The 26,313-nt window shown below is 40.8% G+C and overlaps 1 protein-coding gene and 1 long non-coding RNA gene across 14 annotated transcripts in view; one reads left to right on the top strand and one right to left on the bottom strand.

The window, feature by feature from the left end:
- LOC119827279 (sarcolemma associated protein) overlaps positions 1-323 on the bottom strand; it is a 134,406-nt gene extending 134,083 nt beyond the window's left edge. For all 13 annotated transcript variants that reach the window (XM_038348785.1, XM_038348784.1, XM_038348793.1 and 10 more), the window contains exon 1: positions 217-323. The gene's annotated coding sequence lies outside the window, so the exon portion shown is untranslated. The remainder of the gene's footprint in view (positions 1-216) is intronic.
- Positions 1-25,331, top strand: LOC119827282. The gene is made up of 3 exons (XR_005287579.1): positions 1-549; positions 1,465-1,565; positions 24,241-25,331. It is a non-coding gene; the product is annotated as an uncharacterized LOC119827282 (long non-coding RNA).
- The last annotated feature ends 982 nt before the right edge of the window (positions 25,332-26,313 follow it).

Below are 26,313 nucleotides of genomic sequence, written 5' to 3'. Positions count from 1 at the left end.
GTGGGGGAAACACCAAAACAAACGGCAGTCAGGACCCGGTGCCCGCTCGCCGCAGCCCGCAACCCCTTCGCCAGCCCCCGCCAGCCCCGGCCGCCAGCTACGACCTCGGGCGACCTCGTCTCAGCCAGGCTGGACGATCGGAAGCCAGGACCGCACGCCGTTCCTGCCTCCGTGGCCGACACCGCCACCTCCACCTCCGCCGCCGCCTCAGCTTACCTTGCCAGCGCAGGCCGCCATAGTGACTCTGACTGAAACCTACCGGGTGCACCGCCACGGGAACGCGCACCCTTTACAAGGGCCCTCCTCCGCCGTCTCCCGTGCCGTAGTCCGGACGTGTCATGTGAGTGACGCTGAGGAAGCCATGTTTGTCACTGGCGGAGAAGTGGGCAAACTCATTCTTAACGTGCCTCTGGCGCCATCTTTGTTAAGGGACGGATGCTTCAACCCTCCAGACAGCCTGAACGACCATTTTGGTAAAGGGCAAGAGAAACTTTGAGGGGTTGAATGTTTCAAGAACACACAGCGGTAACTTCCTGGTTCAACTTATGAGTAAGAAAGTCCCAACTTTTATTAAATGTATTCATTGTAGTTCTCACTGAAAATACTAACACCTGAGGAGGGTAGATCCAAGCAAAGTAAAGACTTATTAGCAGCCATCGTTGCTGTTGGCAACTGAGTCACTCACTATTGCCTTACCGGTGAACAAATTCCACAAGTCCCTAGATTTGATAACACCAGGACTTTCCTCGCTGTACTAAATTCTCCGTGCTTTCATTTCAAATTCCTGTCCTTTTCACTGATGCGACCGTGTTTTTCAGGACTCCCCCATGGGTTCTAACCTGCCAGTAGTGAGACGAGAAAGTTTTAGGGCTTTTTGTTTTGTTTTGTTGGGGCGGGGGCCGTTAGAGACACGGAGTTTCTCTGTAGCCCTGGCTGTCCCGAAATTCTCTATGTAGATGAGACTGGCCTCGAACTCAGAGATCCACTACCTCAGCCTCCTGAGTGTTGGTATTAAAGGCTTGTGCCACCATGCCAGGCTTGAGTTTTATTTCCAAGGAGGGGTCGAAAGTTTCTAATAGGAGAGTATTGAGTGTTGCCCAACTAACAATCCTGAAGTATGTGTTAAACCTCCCGAGAATCGCGAGGAGAAAGACCAGTATGTAAGGAGTCATTGTTCTAAAGAAGAAAAACAAAAACAAAAACGTAGCCAGAGCTGAATGAAAACCTCAAGGAAAGACTGTAGAGAATCTTAATCTTTTAGTATCAGTGTTGACTTCGTTCTTGACATTCCTGTGATCACAGTCTTGCCTGTGAAGCCTTGGACTTGTCTTTAAACTTCGTTAGAGCATCTTTTGTCTTTTATAGCATAATAATGATAATATACAACTTTTGTAGAGAGACTTCATGGTTTTAAACCACACTGTGTAACAGAATATTCATTTCAGTCCTCCCATTTGGCTTTAGACCTGTGCTGAGTCCAGGAGAGACAGAGGAGCGCGCCTTCATCTCTGCCCGCTAGTTGTGTTACCAGAGTTGTGACTTTCAGACCGAGAGGATAAAATAAGGTACCTTGACTTCAGTACATTCACAGCTATACTAAAGGGAATGGGGGCATCCTTCTGGGGGAAGTAGCAAAAACTGAATGAAAGGAGATTGAAGGACTACAATAAATACAGTATTTGCTGGATGGTTTACTAAGTTTCCAGGAAGAGGGATAGCAAGTAATAAAATGAGGTTGTTTAAAACGATACATTAGTGTGCCTGCTAAGTAAATATTTATTGTGTGAATGGAAATCACACTCTGTTATTATTAGATATAGTTGGACTTTCTTTGGACTGCTAGCTACCAAATAATGACACAGAGACTTTTTATTAATTATGAAAGCTTGGCCTTAGCTTAGGCTTGTTCCCAACTAACTCTTTAAACCTAAATTAATCCATTTATATTAATCTATATTCTACCACGTGACTTATTACCTCTCTGGACTTCCTCCGAATCTAGCTGGAGAATCTGCCCCCCATCTCAGATTCTTTCCCAGAGTTCCCATCTCTGCCTAGAAGACCCGCCTCCCTTCCCCTCCCTAGCTGATTGGTTGGACAGCTTTTTATTAAACCAATCAGAAGGTGCCTTAGGCAGGTAAGGTAAAACAAACACACATCTCCACACAGTTAACAAAGATTATCCCAATAATTAGATGATAAGGTATGTGCAGCACAAAGTGAATTTGGATGTAATAAGTAATGTATTATAAAAATCTGTGTGTATATCATGTGTGCACACACTCAAGCACTCTTGTGCTTGAAGCTTAAATATGAATGCCCAGCACCCAACCTTTCATGTAGCAGTCTTTCCTGGACCACCAGTCCCCCAAATCACGACGTGGAGACATTATTAATTATGATTGCTCAGACTTAGCTTAGGCTTGTTTCTAGCTAGTTTTAACTTAAATTAACCAGCCCATTTCTGTTCATCTGTATGCTGCCCTGAGTCTCATTTACCTCACCTGCATACTGTCCCTCCTGCATTCCTGCTTCCTCCATGTCTGGATGATTGGCTCCAGGCTGACTGGCCCCCAACTGGCTGGCTGGCTACCCTTTCCTCTCTGCCCACCAGCCACGCCTATCCCTCCTTTGCCTAGCTATTGGCTGTTCAGCTTTTTATTAGACAAATCAGGTGCCTTAGGAAGGCAAGGTGAAACAGCAACACACCTTTGCATAAACAAATGTAGCATAAACAAAAAGCAGTACATCTTTACATAGTTAAATAGTTATACTGCAACACACAAAAAAATGTAATACAACACCTTCACACGTTTTTATGGTTCATCATTTCAACAAATATATTGAATAGCTATAATACCCCAGGTATTTTGTCCTAGAGAATAAGAACATACTGTAAAGTTTTGTTATCAATATGAAAAATTTTGCTTCTGATAACTTTTAGCCTTAAAATAATAAAGTAAACCATGTGTGGTAGAGCATGCCTTTAACCCCAGCACTCAGAGACAAGTAGATCTCTGAGTTAGATGTCAACCTTACCAAGTTCCAAGCTGGCCAAGGCTACATAATGAAACCCTGTCTCAGTAAAGTAAGAAAAAATTTCACAAACCTCTAGTGAGTTGTGTGCATGAATTTTAAAGTTATTTAATCATGTTTTTATTCATTCTGCAAGCATTTCATTGAATACCCACTGGGAAACAGAAACTGTCAAATGCCCTGGAATTTCCAAAGTGAAAAAGAAAAGTAAAGAATTCTTAAAGTTTCTTATAGTTTAGATGAAGGTACAATAAGATCCTTGCTATATCTGGAGTAATTCAAAAGTAATGGAAGCATGAAAGAATAATTTAAACTGGGACTCAACAATGAGTAGGAGTTGGGGGTGTAGGCCAGGAGCAGAATGATGACCTGCCATTTGCATGGCCTTGGGTCCACCCCAAGAACACGAGTGTTGTGGGCTATTTGTACACCGTATGAAGATATAGTGCTGTGATCGGTTTAGTAAGTGCTGAGTAGTCAATAGCTAGACAGGAAGTATAGGCAGGACTTTCAGGCAGAGAAAGTAACTAGGAGATGAACTGAGGTACACAAGGGATTCCAGGAGACACAGACAGGAAACAGGAGGTGCAAGATGAAGAAGAGGCAATGTATGTGATAGAACGCAGGGTTGTACCCGCATTGCGAGACCCCCAAATGAGACCACCACAGAGCTGGTGTCCAATGCAAACACAGAGGAGTTTACTGATTACAAGCTTGAGCTCGGACCATCATCCAGCCTCCGATGTAGTGGATGGAGAAGAATGGCCCTGAGTTTCTAGGGTAAGGGGTTTTTAATGGAAAAAAAAACTGCAAGCAGAGTGGTACATGCCTTGGCGTTTCTGGATTGGACAAGGATTAGGTGACAGCCTTTGAAATCATTGGCTGGGGTTTAGGGGAGCTTGTTTCAAAGCTAACAGAAAACCATAAAGTCACAGATGTTGTTTACCAAAGTCTCTCATTGGGTGGCCCACCCAGGTGAGGTCATCTTGACCCCTAGCAGTGTGTGGTCTTTCTTGGAACTGTTTGTGGTTCTTCCTGTAACTAAATTCAACAAGGTCAAGCCCTGTCTAAAATGGAGTTCTTTCTCAAAATGGAGTCTGTCTTGTCCTTTCAGTAGAATTATATAAATGGGTTAAGTTGTAAGAGCTAGACAGGAATAAGCTTACACTATAATCTGAACTGTCATAATTAATAAGTCACTGTGTTATTTGTGAGCTGGCATCCCAAAGAAAAAATCTGTCTACACACAAAAAGAAAGCAACCAAAAATGTTGGAATAAGCCAGTTAATCTGGTACTAATGAGATAGAAACGTTTTAAGTCAAAGCAATAGCCTGAACAAAGGGCTAGACACTTGCGAAGACTCTAGGAGAATCCTAAGGAGCTCTGTGTTACTGGAGAATAGGGTTGTCTTCTTTAGGGCTTCTCTTGCTGTGAAAAGGCACCATGACCACGGCAACTCTTAGGAAGAAGACATTTAACTGAGAGGGTATGCTTACAATTTCAGAGGTTCAGTCCGTTATCAGCGTGGTGGGGAACATGGTGGGATGCAGGAAGACATGGTGCTGGAGGAGGAGGAGCTGGAGTCCTTCATCTTGCAGGCAACAGGAAATTGACTGAAATTCAGCTGGGCAGAATCCTGAGCATACAAAACCTCAAAGCGCGCCCCCACAGTGAGACACTTCGTCTAATAAGGCCATACCCCATCAAAAAAGCCACACCTCCTAATAGTGTCACTCCCTCTGAGCTTATGGGGGCCAATTACATTCAAACTCCCACAGTAGGTGAGAGAATGAGTGGGAAGGAGTCAGAGATCGGAGAACTTAACCAGTGTAATAGACTGTTGGGCTTTTTCTCGGGACCACAGGCTTCCCAATAATGACATGGAGTCATGCTATTAATTATGACAGCTCAAACTATAGCTTAGGCTTGTTAGTAACTAGTTCTTACAACTTAAATTAACCCATTTTTACTCATCTAGGTGTTACCAAGTGACTCATGGCTTTTACCTCTATCTTGTATGTCTGTTCCCTCTTGTCTTCTGGCAGCTCCTCCCTTCTTCCTCCTAACATTCTATGTGCTTGGGCATCCTGCCTATCTATTGGTTGTTCCTCTTTTTTATTAAACTAATCTGAGTGACATATCTTCACAGAGTACAAAAAGATTATTCCACAACAGTAGACTTCAGAACATTTTTCATTTCCTTCTAGAAGGCCAAAGTAGAGTAATTAAAAAAAAACTTGCAGAGTCAAACATGATGTCTATTGCCATTTAATAACACGATAGTAAATTACTCAGCTTCACTAAGTCTGTTTCCTCATTTGGAAAAATGTATATAATATTTCCCAGAATCTTATTTGTTCAAGAAAAAATACCAACCATAATGGCTGAAAAACAGTAGGTTCTCTGAAAACGTTGTTTTATTATTGTTACTAATAGAATTCTCCTAGCCTTACACACACACACACACACACACACACACACAGAGTAAGGCGCAAGATGTTTTACCTCTAGTTTGTATATAGAGAATCTTGGCTCTAAATGTAAACACAAAAAGAAATGTCTATGTTCAGTTCTACTATACTGTCTCCCAGAATTAATGTTACGTAAACAGAATGAGCTTTCTAGCAGGAAAAGGCTTGGAACTGCTGTAATCTGCAGAGTAAAGAATCCTCCCCTGCCACACGGGACACTGGAAGTGCCACATGCACTGAAGGCGGTGTTCACCCACTGTTGTTTGGCAGGCACAGAAAAGGCTTAAATTAAGAACTCTCATACATGAGATATTTTGAATTGTAGGCCATGTGGGTGTTCCTTCTTATGATTCTGTATCCATACAAAAATTTAACTGAATTAAAAATATGCCATGGTTTTTTATTTGTTTGTTTGTTTTGTTTGTTTTCAAGACAGGGTTTCTCTGTGTAGCTCTGGCTGTCCTGGAACTTGCTCTGTAGACCAGCCTGGCCTTGAACGCAAGATTTGCCTATCTCTGCCTCCTGAGTGCTGGGAGTAAAGGCCTGTGGCACCCCATGTTTTAAGAAACTGGAATGGCAGCCGGGCGGTGGTGGCGCACGCCTTTAATCCCAGCACTCGGGAGGCAGAGGCAGGCAGATCTCTGTGAGTTCGAGACCAGCCTGGTCTACAAGAGCTAGTTCCAAGACAGGCTCTAAAGCTGCAGAGAAACCCTGTCTCGAAAAACCAAAAAAAAAAAAAAAAAAAAAAAAAAAAAAAAAGAAACTGGAATGGCAGCATTTCCTGATAGTGTAGCTCTCTCGTTATTTACCACTTTTTACCGCTATTGTGAGCTAGGCTACTTTTCAATCTTGTTAAAGTAAAGATAAAATTGTACAGTTATTATCATAGTACCATTCAAATGGGAATTGTCAGATATATCAGGGATGACTCTGTAAATTCAGTTAATATACAACCTTCCTAAACTGACAATGTCCTAATTGGATTTCAACTAATTATTTTGGATATAATAAACTATGGAATGCTTTATATAACTGCTCAAACAGATTGCTTGTTTGAAAATACTGTCCAAGCAGATATTTCCAGACCTCTGATATTGCAAATAGGATATGGTCATTATAAAGCTCACTTTATTTTTTATTAGTATTAAACAGGTATTTTTAAAGATTTATTTAGTTTTAGTTTATATATGTGAATGTTTGTGGATATATGTATGTATATCACGTGTGTTCCTGGTATCCAAAGAAGCCAAGAAAGGGCTTCTGACCTCCTGGAGCCGGAGTTATAAGCAGTCATGAGCCGTCCCATGTGGATACTCGGATCTCTCTTAACTGCTGAGCCATCTCTCCAGCTCCCATTGCTCATGTTCAAGGACTCAAAACTGCATTTTTAAAAAATAACAAAAATACATAATATTTTAAATATGTTTACAATTTTGTGTTGGTGCACATTCATAGGTATCCTGACTTCAGCCTGTGGGCCACAGGTTGGACTCAGCTGCCAAATAAGAAGCCAGGCATACTCAAATATCAAAGTGTGAGCATTCATATTTTTTTTGTTTTGTTTTTATTAAACTATATAGTTTTCTCCACTCCGTTCCCTTCCTCCCCCTTCCTCTTCTACCCTCTCCCATGACCCCCACGCTGCCAATTCACTCAGGAGATCTTGTCCTTTTCTCCTTTCTATGTAGGTTAGATCCATGTATGTCTCTCTTAGGGTCCTCTTTGTTGCCTAGGTTCTCTGGGGTTGTGAATTGTAGGCTGATTTTTCTTTGCTTAATGTCTAAAAGCCACTTATGAGTGAGTACATATGGTATTTGTCTTTCTGGGTCTGGGTAACCTCACTCAATATGATGTTTTCTAGATCCATCCACCGAGCATTAGCATTTCTAAATGCACATGCTGGCTTATTACAGTTGAAGCCGAGCCAGTCGTAGTAGTGCACACTTGTAACCTTAGCCCTGGAGAGGTAGAAACAGGACGATCAAGAATTCAAAGCCAAGGTGGCCTACATAAAGAATTTAAAGCTGGCTTGGGCTGCACAAAGCCCTGTATTTTAAAGGGAAAAAAAAGTTGATTCTTTGCCCATAAAGGCTCTCCCCTCCAGTGGAAACTCCCATCATCCCCAGGTGTCCAGGGTGGAGTTGCTGCCGCATTCCAGAAGCACTGCTCATCGGTTTTGGCTTCCTGGTTCTTCGGGAAATAAAAGAAAAATAATTACCTAAAGACAAGTAAAGACATTTATTTTTCATTTAACATACTATTCCTGTGAATGTAAAGAGAGAGAATCAAAGTGTCAACTCTAGAGCGAATCACAATTAATTAATCTTCTTCATTTTACTGTCAAGGAACCTGAGGCCCAAAAAAGGAAACTGTATTAGATGTGTGGTTACTATATCATTACTACACTTCTGTACTGCAGCATTAACACTACTTTATAGGTAGGGAAACGGATCCTCTAGCTCAAACACTAAGATTTTTCAATGTGACATCCCAAATCACCGTACAGACCCGGAATACAGATTAGAGGGCTTTTTTTCCTTAAAAATGAAATAAAATAATAATGTAGTAATTTTTCTTGATTGGTATAAATTATGCTTTTTGGTTATTCAAGTAGAAGTCCTCTAGAACCATGATAAATGCCAAGTGTGGCACTATTAACAGTTTGTCAGCTGTGTCCGTCCACATGTTTGTCCCCAGTCATCTGAGGCACGTCCTTTGTAACTCCATATCAATGAACTGAAATGGGAAAGTCAACAGTAAGACAAGAGCCCTGAACTGTGGAGAAGAGAAGGGATGAAATTAGGTATGTTCCGTCGCTCTTATGTAAGCCTCATCGTGACTATTCAGTGTCCTCGTGTCTTTTATGACCAACTTAAAGGTGTTACCTGGTATGTAGCAAAGGCTTAAGAATAAAAAGAGCTGGGTCAGAGAGCCACATGAGGCATTTTCTTTCTGAATATTACCAACGTATCTGTTTTGTTTTTAAATATCTTAGTTACCAAGTGAAATATCAGAGGCCCTGTTTATATGTGGTCATAACTAATGATTTTTGAAAGATGTTTTAAAGTATAGTATTTACTTTAGAAAACTGTGGCATTCTGAAACGCATTCTGTAATTGTTTGCGATGATTTGCGATTCATTACTCAGGTCCACTGGACTTTTGTTTTAGAGATATACCTGTCGATGCTGTGCAGCTCTGGCACAGACAACACCAGCGTCCCCCTGAGTGGGCAGCTGGAAGAACCGACAGATTTCCCAGTGGTACTCTACCTTAGGGATTCCTAAGAACCTCTCTTCCTCAGTCACCACCCAGCACAGTTAGCATTCAAGGCTTGATAAGGAGTGGGGAGAGCATCTATGGCGTCCTTACAAACTCTGGATAATGATGGGTTTCACGTTTGTGAAGGGCCTGTGCTCAGATACACAAATGGACTCCTGTCTTGACATTTTCTGTTAATTTTTTTTAAACAAGAGTTCTCTTCATTTGTACTTGGTTCTCAAATGATATAGCTGATCAGCTTTAAACATACTGCACCAATCTCCCAGCCTCCATTGCTGTGGGTGTCAGTTTTTGACAGTTTTTTGCAGTGCTGTATGGGAAGTTAGTGGTTTTCTGTTTTAGTTTTTGAGATAGTGTCTAACCAAGGCTGATCTTAGGCTCTTGATCCTCCTATCTCTGAGTTCTTGAGTTCTAAGATTGTGGATTGTATACCACAAGTAGCAGAAGTTACTCTTGAAAATTGGGGGGCTGGAAAGAGAGCTCGGCTGGTGTGGTAATTTGAATGAAAGCGGCCCCCAAAAGTCCATAGCGAGTGGCCCTGTTAGGAGGTGTGGCCTTGCTAAAGGAATTGTGTCACTAGGGGAGGCTTTGATGTTTCAGAAACTCAAGCCAAGGCCCAGTGTCATCCTCTCTCTCTTCCCGATGCCTCCTTCTTCCAGATGTGAAATTCTGAGCTTCCTCTCCAGCACCATGTCTGCTTAAATGCTGCCATGCTTCTCACCATGACGTTAATGGAATAAACCTCTGAACTGCAAACCAGCCCTAATTAAATGTTTTTTTATATATATATATATATATAAGAGTAGCTGCGATAGTGGGCATAATGGTGCATGCCTTTTATCCAGGCACTTGACAGATTTCTGTGAGTTTGAGGCCAGTCTAAGCCTGGTCTCCAAAGAACATTCCAGGGCAACCAGGACTGTTACACAGAGGAACTCTGTCTCAAAGGAAAACCAACCAAACAAACAAAAAACAGAAAAGAAAGAAAGAGAAAGGAAAAGAAAAAAGTTGCTGCTGTCATGGTGTCTATTCATAGCAAGAAAACCCTAATTAAGACAGCTGGTAATGTGTTTGCCACACAAGATTGACAGCCTAAATTCAATCCCTAGAACCCACAGAAAGGCAGAATGAAAAAAACAACTCCACAAAGTTCTTTGAACTCTGCATGCATGCCGTGGCACATGCAAAACACACACACACACACACACACACACACACACACACACAAAATGTGGTATATCTTTCTGTATGCTGTGAATATGTTTTATTACCAGTGGTTAATAAAGAAGCAGATTTGGCCAATAGCCAGGCAGAATATTGCTAGGTGGAAAATTCAAGCAGAGAGAGAGGGAGAAAGAAGGCAGAGTTGGGCAGCCACCAGCAGCTGCCACAGGAGTAAGATACCAGAGTGTTACTGATAAACCAGGGGGTATATGGCAATACACAGATTAATAGAAGTGGGTTAATTTAAATATGGAGAGCTAGCCAGTATGAAACCTGACTTATCAGAAAACAGTTTCTAATTAATATTAATAAGTCTCACTGGTTATTTGGGAATTGGCAGGCAGGAGAGAAACCTCCAGTAACACACATATCATGCACACACATACACAATAATAATAAAATTTTTAAAAAGATAATAAGAATAACAGTAATATTAAATCAATACAGAATCTCTAGTCACAAAGGTTTATCATTTTAAAATATGTTTTATAATCTTTTATTATATAAAACATCAACTATATATTGTAATACAATTAAAATAAACATATGCAACTCCCTGATTCAAAGTTACTACCATGTCCATGTTCCCAATCCTTTGATGATAAATTGTGGACATTATAATATTTCACCCAAACAATAATTTCCTAATAAGAATAATCTACTAAGTAACCACATGTATGGTTTTAAAAATATTTTATCACTTTGTTTTACTCTGTATGTATAAGAAAGAAAAAGTAAGAGTTGTTGGTGCTTGAATCCAGAGCCTTGTGCATGCTAGGCAAGTGCTCTACCACTGAGCTACATCACCAGTCCTGAAGTGTGTTGTTGTAGATGTAGAAAACTTGGGAAAAAAACAAAGGAGAAAAAAAGGTAAAGAATGAGCTTGGCATAGTGGTGCATGCCTTCAATCCCAGCACTTGGGAAGCAGAGGCAAGCTTGTCTGTGTGAATTCCAGAAGAGCATGGTCTATATAGTGAGTTCCAGGACAGTCAGAGCTACATAGTGAGATCCTGTCTGAAAAAAACAAGATGATGATGATGGTGATAATAATAATAAATTAAAGATGAAAAGGAGGAGGCACTCGTAACTCCACTGCTGGAGACTAACCGCTTTAAGCAATTTGGTGCACTACAGAAAAAAAAAGACTATCTATTGTATTTATTGCTTTGTCCACATAGTTCATTGCTTCTCTTGCTTCATCCTCACCCAGGGTATTTTCCTTTTTTTCTGTGCTTCACAAGATAATGACTCCTCAAAGATGTCCACATGCAATCTCTGGGATCTAGAAACATGTTATAGTATATGGAAAAAGAGGTTCTGCTAATATAATTAAAGGTGCAGAAGTTGAGCTGAGTAGATTATGTTGGACTATCTGAATAGACCTACACAGTACGCCAGAGAGCTGTGACACAGGACTCAACCTCCAGTAGCTGACTTTGAAGGTGAAAGAAAGGAGGCCATGAACCACAGAATGAAAGCGTTTTCTGGAAGCCAGAGAGGGGCAAGGAAAGTGGTGCTCTCTCCAGCCTCCAGAGGGCTTCAGTATTGCCAGGACCTCAGTTTTAGCCTAGTGAAGCCACATCAGATTTCTGATCTGGGCGACTATAAGAGTGAATCTCTATTATTCACCCAGTAAATCTGTTGTTTTATGGTAGCAATGGAAGGCAAATGTACTTTATTTTCTGTTTGTCTGTGAAATGCTAGTCTTCTATTCTTTGGAACATCTTTCTAGGTGATTTTCATTTTCTATTTGATTTTGAAAATAATAATAATTGATGCATTGAGAAAATAAAAAATAAAACCTTTGTTTTTTTCTCTGAAAGAGGAACTAGATCTTCTTGGGATGATGGGGAGAAGCAGGCCGGTGAGTTCACAGGCTGTTTACAGATTAATGGGATAGAAGAATGATCTTCCAGGCTTTTAAGAAATTTAATTAGGGGGCTGGAGAGATGGCTCAGAGGTTAAGAGCATTGCCTGTTCTTCCAAAGGTCCTGAGTTCAACTCCCAGCAACCACATGGTGGCTCACAACCATCTGTCTGGTGCCCTCTTCTGGCCTGCAGAAATACAAACAGAATATTGTACACATAATAAATAAATAAGAAAAAAAGAAATTTAATTAGAATTATGGAGCATATTTGTTTAGGATAAAATTGTTTACTCTTAACTGATGGGGAAACTCTGTCAACCAATCACATCTAATTAAGGCGTGGCGACCTGGACCCCAGGGAGAAAAACTGGGAGGATCCAGATGCATGCCCTCTCTACGCAGTGCCCGCCCTCTCTGCGCAGTGCCCGCCAGACAGATAGGACGTCGGACCTCCCACTTGTAGCCCGAGTTTCCCCTTTTTTCCTTTTCTTCTTTCTTCTTCTTCTTTTTTTTTTTTTTTTTTTTTTTGGTTTTTCGAGACAGGGTTTCTCTGCAGCTTTTTTTTAGAGCCTGTCCTGGAACTAGCTCTTGTAGACCAGGCTGGCCTCGAACTCACAGAGATCCGCCTGCCTCTGCGTCCCGAGTGCTGGGATTAAAGGCGTGCGCCACCACCGCCCGGGCTCCCCTTTTTAACCATTAAAATGTAACTGTTATTCTTGAGCTGGCCTGGTTATTTATTGTACTGACCTAATTCGCAACACTTAACCTCCTTAAAAGATCTTTAAACTTGTCTTTCTAGTTACTAGTACTAGTAACAATTTGTTGATCTGGATATAACCTCTTCATTAAGGTCTCTGACACCTCTAGACTATAAACATTGTAAGGGCTCTGTTTCTGCTTTCTGTTATTTTGCCAGCACCTACACACTTCTTGACCCCTAGTAGACAGGTAAATATTTGCTCATTGATTTACTTATTTATCATTTATTTTTATTCTGTTGCAGTGCTGGGATTCTGTAGACAGAAGTTCTGTCACTCCTAGTCCCACAGCCATTCAGTCCCAAAGAAACACACAGAGGCTTATATTAATTATAAACTGTTTGGCCTATTGCTTAGTCTTATTACTTATTACTAACTAGCTCTTACAACTTAAATTAACCCATAATTTTTTTTTGTTTGTTTTTCGAGACAGGGTTTCCCTGTAGTTTCTGGAGCCTGTCCTGGAGCTAGCTCTTGTAGACCAGGCTGGCCTCGAACTCACAGAGATCCGCCTGCCTCTGCGTCCCGAGTGCTGGGATTAAAGGCGTGCGCCACCACCGCCCGGGCTCCCCTTTTTAACCATTAAAATGTAACTGTTATTCTTGAGCTGGCCTGGTTATTTATTGTACTGACCTAATTCGCAACACTTAACCTCCTTAAAAGATCTTTAAACTTGTCTTTCTAGTTACTAGTACTAGTAACAATTTGTTGATCTGGATATAACCTCTTCATTAAGGTCTCTGACACCTCTAGACTATAAACATTGTAAGGGCTCTGTTTCTGCTTTCTGTTATTTTGCCAGCACCTACACACTTCTTGACCCCTAGTAGACAGGTAAATATTTGCTCATTGATTTACTTATTTATCATTTATTTTTATTCTGTTGCAGTGCTGGGATTCTGTAGACAGAAGTTCTGTCACTCCTAGTTCCACAGCCATTCAGTCCCAAAGAAACACACAGAGGCTTATATTAATTATAAACTGTTTGGCCTATTGCTTAGTCTTATTACTAACTAGCTCTTACAACTTAAATTAACCCATAATTTTTTTTTGTTTGTTTTTCGAGACAGGGTTTCCCTGTAGTTTCTGGAGCCTGTCCTGGAGCTAGCTCTTGTAGACCAGGCTGGCCTCGAACTCAGAGATCCGCCTGCCTCTGCCTCCCGAGTGCTGGGATTAAAGGCGTGCACCACCACCGCCCGGCCTAACCCATAATTTTTATCTATGTTTAGCCACATGGTATGGTGCCTTTTCTCAGTAAGGCATTCCCATGTTGCTTCCTCTATGTCTGACGCTCCACTGCATCTCTGACTTTCCTCTTCCCAGAATTCTTTTAGTTTGGCCACCCCACCTATACTTTCTTTCTTTTTTTCTTTTCTCTTTTTTCTTTTTTCCTTTCTTTCTTTCTTTCTTTCTTTCTTTCTTTCTTTCTTTCTTTCTTTCTCTTGTTTTTTTTTTTTTAAGACAGGATTTCTTTGTAGCTTTGGAGCCTGTCCTGGAACTAGCTCTCATAGACCAGGCTGGCCTCAAACTCACAGAGATTCGCCTGCCTCTGCCTTCCGAGTGCTGGGATTAAAGGCGTGCACCACCAACGCCCGGCATCCCACCTATACTTTCTACCTGGCTACTGGCTAATCGGCATTTTATTAAACCAGTATGAGTAACAAATCTTACCAGCTGACAAGAGCATTATCCCACAGCAGGGATCAAGCCCAGGGATTTGGATATGAACATACTAGGTAAGTGCTCTTCCACTGAGCCACACCTTAGGCCACTGATATTGTTAAATGATTGAAGTTTTTGTTTATGCAAAGGTAAAGTCAAAGTCAATGTTTGTGTCATGAGTGACTGAGAAAATCAACTGCTCACAACATAATGAGATGGGGCGAGCAAGGGAGTAAGAGCAAGCGAGTGACATGAGTAGGGGCTTTCAATTTGCGTCTAGGGACACTTTCACTAAGATTATGCTTCAATGAGGTATGATATGGGATTGTGCTATCTGAATGTCATTCTAAAGATATCAGTCTGTTTTGGTATATGTGTGAGCTCCTGCTCACAGGTAATAGGAACAGACTGTCAAGAATAACAGAGAGCACTGTCATTACTCCCTGTTGTTAGCAAACCTTAAAATCAATCAGGCATGATGAGTCATTACACTCAAGACAGATTGTATTTTGTGACTATTAACACTCAGGTGGAGCAAGTTTGGAGCAAAGGAGTTCAAATAACTTCTGACCAAGACAGTACCCCTTTCCTGGAGACATTCTAAAACGCTATAACAGAAAGGCTGCTCTGCTTTTCCAGAATGGTGACTTCTGGGAGCATAGAAAGGGTATCAGACTAAACTGCAGAGGTTTATTGATAAAGCATGGCTACTATGAGTGGTGGGAAAGGTGTGCTTACTGGGCACATAATTCCAAAATGTGACTCTTGGGGGAGGCTGCTTGTTTGTTCCCCAGCTGCTAAGACCTAAATAATCATTCAGAAACTTTATTAATTACAAAACTGTCTGGCCTATTAGCTTATGCATATTTCTAGCTAACTCTTACATTTTAAATTAATCCATTTATACTAATCTGTGCATCACCACAAGGTCATGGCTTACTGGCAAGGTTCCAACATATGTCTCCTCTGGCAGCGACTACATGGCTTCTCACTGACTCTGCTTTCTCTCTCCCAGCATTCAATTTAGTTTTCCTTCCTAGCTCTATTCTGCTAAGCCACTGGCTGAAACAGCTTTATTCATTAACCAATAAAAGCAACACATATACATAAGGACTTCTCATACCATTTCCCTTTCTCTGTTTAAATAAAAAAGAAGGTTTTAACTTTAAAATAGTAAAACTACATATAACAAAACAGGTATCAAGCAAGAATTATAGTTATAATATTTATATCTACTTTACCTTTTATCATAACTAAAGAAAACTATAACTACCTTTTCTTCAACTCAATCAAAGACCCCAGAAGGATATATTACCTAAGTAAACAGAAAGTGCATTGTAAGCAACTTCCAAAACTCTAGATTTGACAGAGACATCTCACTGCCTGGACAGTCACCCAAAGTTCTTCTGTAACACTGGGGCATCCATCTTCAGCCTACAGGCCCATGGTACTGGCAGACTTTTCCATGAAGCAGGAAATTTCAAAGACAGTTCCGCCTATACTGGCAGTTTATCAATCACTTTCTTCTGAGTCCTGCAGAATGTCTGGCAGACTCTTTTATGAAGCAGGAACCCCAAAAGATGGTCTCACCTTTAGGCAAGTTCAGCAGTCATTTCTCTGCAGGTCCTGCAAGTCCAGTTTATACAGCATAACATCAAGCAGTCCAGACAAGAGCAGTTTCTTGCCCAAAATGTCTAACAAACTCCATAAGGAACCTCTTTGATGCCCATCATCCTCTTGAAGTAATTGGTGCTGCCAGGAGCAGATACGTCTCATTGTCATGAAAAGTCAAACTTCTTAAAACATTTTAAATGCCATATTCTGTTAGTCTTTGAGAAGCTTGAAGAATAACTATCCATCTGAAATATGTCTTTGTACATCTAGAAAACCTGACTAACATAACTACAAGCTTGACTATTATAGATGACTATCTAAAAACCTATATTTCTTATATGAGCTGCACAAACAAAATACCTTAATCAAGAGCAGAAATATACATATAACAAAATTGATCTTAAATTTGTATCAAAAAAGCAAGTTCCATACCAATACAAAGTATCCATCTCTATAGCATATCCTCCTTTAAGTGTAAACAAACATTTATAAACAATATTTGAGAATTTTGGCATAATTCTCTCCAAACTACTTCCTTCTTTTTTGTTGGGAGAAGTAATTTTGGGGGGTGTTCATGGCAATCTTGGTCCATCAAACCACATTAGTCTGGGGTCTTTGATGGAGTTGAAGAATAGATAGTTATGGTTATAGTTTTCCTTAGTTATGGTAAAAGATAAAATAGATATAAATATTGTAACTAATTCTTGCTTGATACCTGTTTTGTTATATGTAGTTTTACTATTTTAAAGTTAAAACCTTCCTTTTCATTTAGACAGAAAAGGGGAAATGGTATGCGAAGTCCTTATGTATATGTGTTGCTTTTACTGTTTAATGGATAAGAAACAGCTTTGGCCTGTGATAGGGCGGAATAGAGCTAGGCAGGAAAACTGAACAGTGCTGGGAGAAAGTAGATAGAGTCAGTGAGATGCCACATAGCCGCCAGAGAAGACATGAGCTGCCAGCCGGAACCTTGCTGGTAGGTAGGCCATGAGCCTCATGGTAAAATATAAAGTAATAGAAATGGGCTAATTTAAGATATAAGAGCTAGTTAGCAGTACACTTAAGCTATTGGCCAAACAATATTGCAAATAATATAGTTTCTGTGTGATTATTTCAGGTCTGAGCAGCCAGGAACAAATGAGCTACCTCCGACTACAGGTGACCATTTCTGAAAACATTAATTTTTTTAAATCAACTTTTACTGGCTTGTGTTTACAAGCAAAAGAACTGATTCTAGGGGTTAGGAAGATGGTTCCATGATTACATTACTTGCTACACAAATATGAGGACCTGTGTTATGATCCCAAGCACCCATCTAAAAACAGGCTTAGGATATGGCAGCACAAGCCTGTAATCTCAGTGCTGAGAATAGAAGTGGAGAATTACTGAGAATAGAAGTGGAGGATTGTCTGGGTAGACAAAAAGGATGAGCTCCAGGATCACTGAGAGACTCTGCTTTAAAAAATATAATGGATATGAACTGGGTGTGTCTCAGCTGGAAGAATGCTTCCTTAGTGTTCACAAAGCCCTGGGTTAGATCTCCATATCACACAAACTGATCATGGTAGTAAGTGCCTGTTATCCTAACAGTCAGGAAGTGGATGCAGGAGGATTGGAAGTTGAACATCATTCTTGATTATTGAATGATGTCAGCCTGTACCATATGAGATCCAAGCTCAAAACATATATGTGTGTCTCTCTGTGTGTATATATATATGTATACACACATATATGATGAAGATTGAGAGAGACAACCAACACACAGACATACTCACTCATACCAACATGTATCTACCATCTACCACAGATGTGGGGGAATGGAGGGAGAGATAGAGGAAGAGAAGGGGAAGAAGAGGAAGAAGGAGACGAGGAAAGACTCTAGCCAACCAAAGCCTTTGTATTTGATCAGAATGCATGATGATAGTTTAGAGAAAGGGGGTTGCTAAAAAAGTAAATCTCGGGGACTGGAGAGATAACTTAGCAGTTAAAAGCCCTGGCTGCTCTTGCAGATTCCTAGCATCTGCATGGCTCACAGTGGTCTGTAACTCTAGTTCCAGGGGATCTGATGCCATATTCTGGCCTCCTCATGTTGCCAGGGGTTTCTGTTCAGCCTGGTCCCGCAGCTGTTGGTGAGGTTATTCAGTGACATTTTTAAATAGTGGATCTGGATAAAGGAAAAAATTGAAGTTCTTTCTGCTATTCTTGAAAGTTTTCTAAGTTTTTAAGTATTTCAAAATAAAACTGAATAAATGTCACTGGGCAGGACAAAAGGAAATGTGTTCCCCACTTGTATGACCAAAAGTCTTTTGATAAATTATTGTGCAACAAATGGATGCTTGTATGTCTGTATTTTTAGATCCTAGCACCCTGGGGGGTGTTTAGTGCCAAGGCAAGGCCTGGCTGTGACAAAGGTCCTCTGTAGACTCGTGGACAGTCTGACAACACGGGTGGATAGCCTTTCTGCACACCCTTCTAGACCAGTCTGACAACACGGGTGGATAGCCTTTCTGCACACCCTTCTAGAACAGTCTGACAACACGGGTGGATAGCCTTTCTGCACACCCTTCTAGAACAGTCTGACAACACGGGTGGAGAGGTCTTTCTGTTCACCCTTCTAGAACAGTCTGATGACGCGGGTGGAGAGAGACTTTGGCTTTTATCCTTTTAACAGTTGTTTGGGGAAATGTATTTCAGGCACAGTGAATATAGTTAATGCTTTGTATTTTTTATTTTTTTACTATAGTCTGGCCTCAATCTCCAGCCTCCAGCCCCAGTTTGTCTCCTGACACTGGGATCTATACCTGCACTTAGTGTTCCCCCCACAGAAATGATCATTACCAATTTCCTGTATATCTTCCCAGAAGAGATTCTTTTTCTACCTATTGCTTATTGCTCATTCTTGCAATTTAAAAAATATAGTATCATTATTCTTTGTAAGATCTTGTCTATTATTGTTTGTTTGTTTTTTGAGGGTTTCTCTGTGTAACAGCCCTTGCTGTCCTGGAACTTGCTTTTGTAAACCAGGCTGACCTTGAACTCACAGAGATCCCGTTCTCTGCCTCCCAAGTGCTGGGATTAAAGGTGTGCCACCACCACCCGGCAGCATATTGTTCTTAAAATATATATTTGAGAGTTTCGTGTCTATATAGAACAGCTTTAGTTAGTTTTATTAAGTTAAGGTATCCCTGCATTTGTTTATTTAAAGATTTACTTTATTATTTTTTAATGTGAGAGACAGAAAGGGCAGGGGAGAGAGACATGTGTGAAGGTACCTATGGAGGCCTGAAAAGGGTGCTAGATTCCCGGGGACTAGAGTTATAAGTGGTTGTAGGCCACCCAACATGGATGATGGGAACCAAACTCAGGGCCTCTGAAAGACCAGCAAACACTCTTAACCACTGAACCATCTTTCCAGTCCCTATTTATTTATTTACTTGTTTTTGAAACAGGATTTTACTATGTATTCCCAGGCTCTTCTCATAGTCATAATCTTCCTTTTTCTTCAGAGTCCTGGGATTGCTGCTACATATCATTACATCCAACTTCACTTAGCTTTTCTTTAAATGATTTAATTTCTACTCTTATGGATCAGCTCCATTTGTTCTCATCTGTCCTGGCTAGGTTTTTAAAAAATTATTTATTCAACTTTATTTCATGGGCATTGGTGTGAAGTGTTAGATCCCCTGAAACTGGAGTGACCGGCAGTTGTAAAATGCCTTGTGGGTGCTGGGAATTGAACCCAGTTTCTCTGGAATAGCAGCCATTGCTCTTAACCATTGAGTCAATCTCTCCAGGCTAGTTCTTATGTCAGCTTGTCACACGCTAGAGTCATCTGAGAGGAGGGAGCCTCAGTTGAGAAAAAATGTCTCCCTAAGACCAGGTTGTAGGCAGGCAAGCATGTGGGGCATTTTCTGGAGCCTGGTGGTCCTGGGTTCTACAAGAAAGCAGGCTGACCTAACCAAGAGAAGCAAGCACCCTCCATGGCCTCTGCATCAGCTCCCGCCTCCAGATTCCTACCCTGCCAGTTCCTGCCCTGACTTCCGATGATGAACGGTAATAGAAGTGTAAGCCTTAAAAACAAACCCTTCCCTCCCCGAGTTGCTTTCAGTCATGGTGTTTCAGCACAGTAAGAGTCACCCTAAGTAAAATAAAAATTGGTTCACAGAGTATTACTGTGGCAGGGCTTGATCAAGTTGGTTTTTTTTTTGGGGTGGGGGGGACTGTGGAAGGACTTGGAAACTTTGGGCCAAAAAAAGCTACTGAATTTTCAGAGCTTGGCAAACTGACGTGAGAACGTGGAAGATTAGAGAGTAATGCTGGGAACAGCGCAGACGATGCTGGTGTCCTGGCCTCTGAGGGTTTAGCGGAAGCAAAGACTATGGGGCCATTTGAGATTTTGAAGAAGAATCCGTGGTTCTGGCTGGCTGGGGTGAAGAATCGGATGTGATGAATGAAAGACTAGCATGACTGAAGTTAAACTTTGCTTTACTGGGACAGTTGATGGTGATTAGCCGGGGAGCTGAGAAATTAATGGTGACTAAGAAGAGACCAGCGTCATTGAGGCGAAATCTTTTGGGAAGTATTTCCTCGGGGTCAACACACAGAAACTCAGAGGTGACTGAGGTTGCACTTCATGCTGTAGCCGAATTTGGTCATGTGGAAAAGTCTCCCGAGTGGTACTGGTTTTGAAGGCATGAAGGAGTCACGAAGAGCAGCTAAGGTTTGGCACTGTGAGAGGCCAGGAGAGGAATGGGTGAAGGGATGAGCTCAGTAGCAGTGCAAATCTCAGTACTGAAGGGGCCATGCAGAGTTGAGGTTTGGATCCATAAAGAGAGCCCAGAAGGCTCCCTGAATTTACATTATTGGTGAAAGTACAGCCCAATTGCAGCAGGAGACCGAAACATGGCGGTACCAGTGTCATGGGCTGACCACCATGGTCAGCAGGAGCTGTGGAGAGGAATGGGCCTGAGTCTACGAGACAAGCTGCGTATATTGTGGCAAGCCTGTCTGAGGACCCACAGAGACCATGGGAGAACCCTAGACACTGGACACTGAGTTGTCCAATGTACTGTTTGAGTTGGTTTGGTTTTGTTTAGACTGTGATTGCTCCCTGTTCTTGCCTCTTGCAATAATTTTAAAAAAGTACTTAAATTTTTTTTTCTGAAATCCACAGTTAAGAGACTGAACACTTAAAGAGATTTTGGAGTTTTATAGAGACTTTGTATTTTAAAAGACTGTATATTTTAAAGATTGATTTTTATTGTGTTCGAAATTGTAAAGTTTGGGACTTTTAAATTTGTAGTATGTTTTAGATTGTGATAATTATTAATATGAGATTTGGGAGGTGAACCAAAAAGAAAAGGTTATTGTCAAAGACTGTTCTATTGGTGTGTCAAGTGGACAAGGGATCAATTGTCCCTTTCCCCCACCAAGTTGCTTTGGTCATGGTGTTTCAGCACAGTAAGAGTAACCCTAAGTACAACACCATCTATGCAATATTCCTTTGCATTAATGTTATTTATGGATGGTTGGACCCCAAACTTTGCTAATTTCAATGCTGTAATAGTTATTATTCTATGGATTAGAATATTTTCATAGTAAAATAAGAGTAACTGTGGGGTTAGTAATATTCTGCTTCAAATTCATATAGTAAGAATGTGAGAGAGAAAATTATTGACTTATAAGGCAATAAACCAAACTTGGTGATGTAGCATATGGGGGAACTGCTTCTCTCTTATACCTTTTGTGTTTTGTGTCAATGTTAATATTGGAATCATTGTTCCTTTAGGAACGAGCAATCCTTTGGGAGGCCATTCTTACGCCACTCAAGTGCAAATTAACCACTTTAGCCAGAAAAATTGTGAAACCTGTCAACTTGTGAATGTTTGTGGTAGAACAGCCCTTTTCTACACTATGAATATGCATTACTCTTATTGGTTGATGAAAAGCTGACAGTTGGTAGCTTGGCAGGAAGTTAGGTGGGAAAGCCAAACTGAGGATGATGGAAAGAAGGAGGGCAGAGTGAGAGAGAAATGCTGATCAGCCGCTGAGCAACCAGGATGTGTAGAAAATGAGGTAAGAAGCCATGAGTCATGTGGCAAAGCATAAATAGAAATATGGGTTAATTTAAGTGTAAGAGTGAGCTAGTAACAAGCCTGAGCTATCGACTGAACATTTGTAATTCATATTTAGCCTCTGAGTTGGTTATTTAGGACCAGGAGGTCAGGACAGGAAATGTCTGTTTACAGATGTTTTGGGACTGGTTCCATTGTTTCTTCCCTTTGCATTGCTAGCTAGCCCTACAGGCTTGTAATAGATATTTAATGATTGTTCGATTGGATTGAGCTTGACTGAATTGATTTGCAGTGCTTTGTGATACACTTCTACATAATATTTTTCCTTGTTAAGGAAATATATATATATATATATACACACACATATATATATGCCGCTTATTATATTTCCCTTGTTAAAATTATATATATGCCACTTATGTATGGGTGCCCATAGGCACCAGAAAATCATGTCAGATCACCTGAGGCTGGATTTGTGAACCACCCTATATGGGTGATGGAAAGTAAACTTGGGTCCTTTTGAAGAGCAGCAATTTCGATGGGCTGCTGGGTCTCTCCAACCCTACTCATTTGCTTTAATATAGTATTATAAACCATTTGTGTGTGTTGAAGGAGGTATGTCACTGGAGATGGGCTTTGAGGCCACTCCTGGTTAACTCTCTCTGCCTCACACTTGTGGATCAAATGTAAGCTCTAAGCTATTGCTCCAGTGCCAAGACTGCCTGTCTGCTGCCGTATTTCCCACCATGGTGGTCCTGGACTCACCCTCAGAAATGAAAAGCCCCCAATAAACTCTTTCTACTGTAAGTTGTCTCAGTCATGATCATGATGTCTCTTCAAAAAGAAAGAAAGCAAGACAAGTTTTTACAGCCTGTCTATACCTCCTTTACTGCAGTGTTCCCTGAACTTTGGGGAGGTTGATACAAATGTCCTATTTAGGCCAAAGAACTCAAGAGCCCCTTATTTTTATTACTTGACCAGTTATGAGTCTCTGTGTTGACTGATGCCTACTACAAAAAGAAGTCACCACAACCAAGGTTGAGAACAGCACTAATCTGTGGGGATAAGCATCAATATTAACAAGGAAGTCAGTTTAGCAAACAGCAGTAGATCTCCCATAGGGCCTATGACTTCCTCAGCCACAGGCTTGACCAGATTTACTCTACCAGGCATGAACTCTGTCCTGTACAACAGGCCTCAAATCCAATCAATTTTTTTTCTAATTTCCATAACCTTCATAGACACATCTTGTGTGAGGTGCATTATAGCATTCAGAATTCAGTTTGGCCAACTTTCCTGTAATATCTCCTGCGTTACTACTTATTTGAAAGTATGCCTCTTCTTCACTAGAGAGCCTGGAGGTCAGACTCTGGAGGTTTTACATGACTGATGACTACACACACACACACACACACACACACACACACACACACACACACACACCATTGCCTCCATAACACCTTCCAGAAGTCAGCCTGCAGGGAAGCAGCCAGTTCCAGCTCTATTTCTCTATGTTCTGAACCAAATGTGTTTTGTCTTCAATAATAAGGTCTGACCATCTAGTTATGGGAGCATCCAAAAATAATAAAAATGGAATGTCTTGTTTGGGGGCCACTTGGGACTTCTTTGAAGATATCCTATGTCTATTACTTTAGTTTTCACTTGCAAACCCATGTCTTCTGGAGGAAGCTTCATCCATCCAGCCATGGACGGTGGAGCAGACCCATGTCTGCTTTAATCCAAACTCTCTCATCTCACCAGTCTGCCATTCTCACAGGAAAACCTGCTTGACATTATTTTCTATCATTAAGCACCATTGATATTTTTAATATCTCTTCTAGCTCTGTTTTTGCTGTCTAACTTCTAGGCTCTAATGAAGAGGAAACGGGCTTTCAAACAAGTAATTATGGCAGGTGATATTACAGACAAGTTGGCCAAAGCCAGGATTGTATTATTTTTAACTTTGATGAGTAAATCAGTTAGAAAATCTAACTTCTCAAAGGGTGAAAGACTATTTATCATTTTGTTTCTAATTCTACTTTAGTCCTAGGAAATAGCCCGAAGTAGCCCCTTGAATTATATAAATATAAAGCAATTAGCTGTGTCTAATTCAAGGTGAAGGCCTGAAACAGTTAAAGTAAAGCAAATATGCATTTCTTACTAAAAGTGGGTCTCAGTCATGCTCTGCTTCTGTTGATTTGTTTCTACATTTAAGTGTCTTCACTTGGATTCAGGTTGTTCTGTGTTTCAGGTTTGCTAGACATCTGTGCAGAACTGAAAAGAATATTTTTGGTGCAAGTTGTGGAAGTGGGACGAAGATAAATACCAAGAGTATGTAAGCGCCTCCAGCCAGATCTGGAAGAAAGGCTATGAACGAGAAATGGATGACCCTTGGTCAGAGCTCCAGGAAATGGATAGCAAGATCCACCCACGGAAATTTCCCAGACTTTAAAAGGAAACGGACTTGTAACTGACTGTACCGAACTTTGACCTTTGTAGAACTTAGGACGGCGATATCATCAGATGTTTGTAGAATTTCTGGAGGACATATTTGTGCCGTTCTGAGAGTGAGTTTAGACTGTGAACCTCTTAGAACAGACATTGGTAATGGCTATGTGAATTGTCATATCTGCTTCTTGCATGCAAAAGTTTGGTAACTTGGTCACAGCCTGACCTCAGGTGTGCTCTTGGGTTTGTGTGACTTCTCTGCAGGAGTATCAACCACTTCCCAAGGTCAATTGTAGAAGCAATGATGATGCTCATCATTACAGGACAGTGGGTGGGTGGGAAAGAGAACTGTGGCAAATCCAGAAATCTGGGGCAGAAAAACAGTAGGAGCTGTTTCTCAAAACACAATAGCTATATTTTGGGTATTGCCTGAAATGCAGGGGGAGGGAGAAGTTATTCTTTGTAGTAAATGAGCCATGGGACTCAAGCCATCATAATTTGAGTATGAAAAGTGACTGTGCCGAAGTATAGCCTAGTGGCTCACACTCGCCAGCCCCGTGCTCTGAAGGAGGAAGCACAAGGATCCGGAGTTCAAGCTCATCCTCAGTTATATAAAAGTTTGAGACCAGCTTGAACTACATGAGACGCTGTCTCATTAGACAAAAATAAATAAGATTTATTATTTACATTATATAAGGAACTTAAACATCTCTATAACAATAAAATAAAAGCCCACATTAAAGATGTGCAACAAAGTTGGGTGTGTATTTCTCATGAGAAAACGCACAGATGGCTAACAAGTATTTGAGAAAACACTCAACAGTCCTAATTATCAATGAAATGCAAAATGAGACTACAGTGAAATACCACCTTGTCCCCGTTAGACTGGCTATGATCAAAATGAGACGAGCTGAGCTAAGAGTTATAATCCCAGCAGGTTAGATTGGCTATGATCAAAATGAGACGAGCTGAGCTAGGAGTTATAATCCCAGCAGGTTAGATTGGCTATGATCAAAATGAGACGAGCTGAGCTAGGAGTTATAATCCCAGCAGGTTAGATTGGCTATGATCAAAATGAGACGAGCTGAGCTAGGAGTTATAATCCCAGCAGGAATCTGCGGCAAGAGGGTTGCAACAAGTTTAAGGTCAGCCTAGAGACTATGCATTGAGTCCAGGATCTTACCTTAATGAGTGGTGAAACCCTGTCTCCAAAACCAAAACCAAACAAGAAGCTGAATGCTAAGAGTACCGAGAAGAGCTCAGTGGTAGAGCCTCTTGCTTAGCAGGTACAGGTCCCTGGGTTTAATCCTCAGCACTGTGAAAAAAAAAATCAAGATGAAAAGTAACAAGTGTTGGTAAAAACAGAAAAAGAAAAATTGCATTAGGGGGATAATTAAAAAAGAGAAGAGGTATGGGGAATTATGCTCAAAATATAATATATAGTTGTATGAAGATTCTAAAATAAATGAAGTTTTAAAAATAAGAAAGAAAAGAGAGCATTTGTGCATTGGTGGCAGGAATGTAGATTGGTATTGCCTATATAAAAAAAAATCATATGGATCTTCCTCAAGATATTAAAAGGAGAGTTAACATATCACCCAGAAATCCAATTGGGAAACACATCTAAAGAAACTGGAAGCAGTTAGTTAAATGGACATTTGCTCTCCTGTGTTCACTCAATGCTGTTCATGGTTGCCAAAGTATGGAATTAACCTGAATATCCACCAACAGATGAGCAGATAGCAGACATGTGCTATATGTATCCAATGAAATAATAGCCTTTAAAAAAGTAAAATGCTACCATTTGCAATGGCATGGGTGAACTTGGAGGATGTTAGGCTAATTGAAATAAGCTGGACACACGAAGGTAAAGCAT

This window comes from Arvicola amphibius, chromosome 12 (assembly GCF_903992535.2).
Source record: "Arvicola amphibius chromosome 12, mArvAmp1.2, whole genome shotgun sequence".
NCBI lineage: Eukaryota > Metazoa > Chordata > Mammalia > Rodentia > Cricetidae > Arvicola > Arvicola amphibius.
Note: the sequence above shows the minus strand (reverse complement) of the source record. Positions and strands in the feature narration are given on the sequence as shown.